This window comes from Syngnathoides biaculeatus, chromosome 6, assembly GCF_019802595.1.
Source record: "Syngnathoides biaculeatus isolate LvHL_M chromosome 6, ASM1980259v1, whole genome shotgun sequence".
Classification (NCBI taxonomy): domain Eukaryota; kingdom Metazoa; phylum Chordata; class Actinopteri; order Syngnathiformes; family Syngnathidae; genus Syngnathoides; species Syngnathoides biaculeatus.
The window spans coordinates 23,824,434-23,827,662 of record NC_084645.1 but is presented as its reverse complement, the minus strand read 5'-3'; the positions used below and the strand labels follow the sequence as shown (position 1 = coordinate 23,827,662).

The 3,229-nt window shown below is 44.1% G+C and overlaps 1 protein-coding gene across 1 annotated transcript in view; it reads left to right on the top strand.

Moving 5' to 3' along the window:
* snx22 (sorting nexin 22) overlaps positions 1–3,229 on the top strand; it is a 93,411-nt gene that overhangs the window by 81,051 nt on the left and 9,131 nt on the right. The gene's annotated exons all lie outside the window — the stretch shown is intronic.

The following is a 3,229-nucleotide window of genomic DNA, read 5'->3' as shown; positions in this document are numbered from 1 at the left end:
CTCTACCTCCGCCAACCGACCCCCGTCGCCCTCCCCTTTTCCCCCTTCCCACTTTTCTGTGCCTGCACTGCCTAGCTCTCGGTCCTAGAGGGCAGCAAAGGCCGCCGTTGTTTAGAGAAGAAAAGCCCTCACGGCTGATGTCTCGTCCCTCTGATGTTTAACCACTTGAGCCTACTGCGGGACCCCCGCTGTAAGGATAAAAATCGGTGCTGCCTGCAGAACTTCCCAAGACCCTGCGAGCTGGTGATGTACACAAACGCTCCTCTTTTTACCGGTTCTCTGGGCGACTTTTCTGCTCAAGCGCATCACGACGGTCTCATTTTCTTCACGAGCTTGCAGATTATCGCTGCGGTTCTTTAGACGAAATCACCGAGGCGTCCGGTTCACTCTCCAAACGGGGGAGAATAAACAAAAAAGTTTTTGCTTTGGAGTCACATGCTCGCGCCAAATAGTTAGTTCGGTTGTTCGACAGACATTGTCATCACCAAACGCGCACACGCAGATCGGATTTGACCAGGTTGCCTCGGCCAACTTCCCCACGTTGCCGGGATGATTTGACCTGCATCAAATAATGTGACTGAAACATTTCTACATATTAATTTTTGTGCTCACCACGTTCTCTTTTATGCCACTTTTGATGTTCGCATTTGCATATACGGGAAAACTTAAAAAAATGAACAAAGAATGCGGCAGTAAACAAAGAAATTCAATAATCAACACCCCCCCCACCCCCCTTACCGGACACATGCCATCTTTTCCAACCTCCATGAATTATGAATTATGGGCTCGTGCAATATTATGCTATTGTGCCGCGCTGGTTCCGATAACGATGCGTATTAATGCGGCGGCGTGAAAAATGCATGAGGGGGAAGGTCGCCAAACACTGAACGACGCGTCTAATGATGCTTCAATTTGACCACACATTTGTGTAAATATTGTTTTCCCCTCCTTTTTGGTTTTCTACGGTTGATTTTGAAATATGACAAAGTATTTTTATGGTGTTTTTGTGTGCTTTCCTGCTATCCTGGACCGGGTCCATCGGATTCCAGTAAGATGTTTCTGAGACGCATTCTATATTTGGCCTTTGTATTGTTATAACAAACAAACAATAAATGTTTGAAAGTAGTCCAAATAATTGTTTCCAAAGGCGCTTTATTTTTGTTGTTGTTGTTTTTGTATTAAAATTGCAGCCGTTTTCCATTTAAAAAGGTGCAAGATCAAAAAAGGGCAGAAAGCACCGAGGGCCGTTTTGGCTGTTTAGCATTTAACAACCCCCCCCCCCCACCACCACCACCACCCCGCCCGCCCTCCCCAGGGACCGTCGCGCACACCTCGTCTGCCTTTCCGCCATTTCCCAGTCCCGCTGAAGGTATCTTCACACCCTCATTAGGCCGCTGTAAAGGTCATTCAAGTAAACTCTGATATGTAAATACAACCCATCTCTGTATGCATCTATAAGTAACTATATTAATGAGCATGAGCAGCATCTTGGATGGAATCCTTGCATCACCAAAATCTTATTTTCTTCCGTTTTTTTTTTTGTTTGTTTTTTTTCCCCTTCTTGGGTGTGGGAGACCAACACCATCTAAATTAGTTACCAAATATTCACATTCAAGTTAGCATACCGCAATTTCCGGCCTATGAGCCGCCACTTTTTCACACGCTTTCAACCCTGCCGTTTATGTGGTGATGCGGCTAATTTGTGCGTTTTGTGCGGAACAGGGCGCTCAAACAGAAAAGGGTGAGACTGGTGGAATATATGTGGCGAGGAAAGGACTTTTACCGGTTAGCGCTGCGCTGCCGTGCTACTGCCACGTCCAAGTGATTTTTTTTTTTTTTTTTTTTTTTTTTTTTTTAAACCGGTGTGACGGTCTGAGAGTTCCCGGTGCTGAAGAGTCTTCTTGTGGGTATATTTTGTCCACTTCCGGCCAGTCTGAAACATCCCCATCCATGCTTCTTCAACACGTGCCATTCAATAAATTGTCGCCGAGCGCTCATGTTCGCTACGGACGTCTCAGAAAGACAAACACAGTGAACGTACGTCTATGTGTAGATCTTTTTATCAACTTTTGTTTTAGGGTTAGCTTATGTTAGCTCCCTCTATATAGAAGAAGGGGAACTATGAGACCGGGGGATAAGCGTCTGCTACGTACCAAGAGTTCCCCTGTTAGCAACGCAAGCACATTAATCACAAGGAGACTTTTCGGGGGAGCGCTCAGACCATCACACCGGTCCTGTTAGCATTAGCGCGGCACTGGCGTTAAACTCTGTGTACCGTCTTTTTGTAAATATCTTTCGTTTCAATGTGGGCACTTGCGGCTTTTACACAGCTGCGGCATATGTATGTACCAAATGGTATTTCCTTTACAAATTTACTGGGTGAGGCTTATAATCAGGTGCGCTCAGTAGGCCGGGAATTATGGTATTACCTTTTTCGTATTGCTGTCAAATACCATTGCTCGCCACCAGCAAATCCTGTTCGCTACTTTTTAAATGCAAAAAAAAAAAAAATAAATGGGGGGGAAAAAAAAATCAACCTGTCAAGTACTGCGCTTATGCGGAACTCCAGATCGGACGAAAAGTCAAAAACTCTTTTTCTGGAATCATGAGCAATAAAACGATGAGCTGGCTAAACCGTTAAACGAGCGGAATTGTGCACGATTGCGGCTGACCGGTTCCATCTGCATCGAAGCGGTTACAGCAATCCCAATTTTAACTAAACTCACTCAGATGTTGTCAAACTAAATATTTTCAGTCTGTTTAAAAAAAAAAAAAAACAAAAACAAAATCACATGATTAAAAAAATATGCATTCAAACTTGAGGTGACAAAACGCAACACACCCACCGCAGAGTTTTACACTTCAGAGAGTTTTGCTTTCAACACTTTGGAATGATTAATATTGCATTAAAAAAAAAAAAGGCCAGATCAAATCAATCATGTTTAAATATGTCTGGTTGCCACCTGATTCCAATATTATCCAACTACAGGGAGTCCTCGGGTTAAGACTGTTTTGACTTTCCAACGCCCGTCCGCCATTTTGTCCGGCTAATTCTCGTCCGTGTTTTTGCGCCGGGAGCATCTTTGCGTTTTTCGCCCTCATTTTTAGACATTATGGCCCCAAAGAAGAAAGCTTTGTCTTTTCGCAATGCTTCCGCAGCCAGAAGAAAATCCATTACCATGGAAACGAAGCTCAATATCATAAAAAAGATTGGAGAAAGGAGAGATGG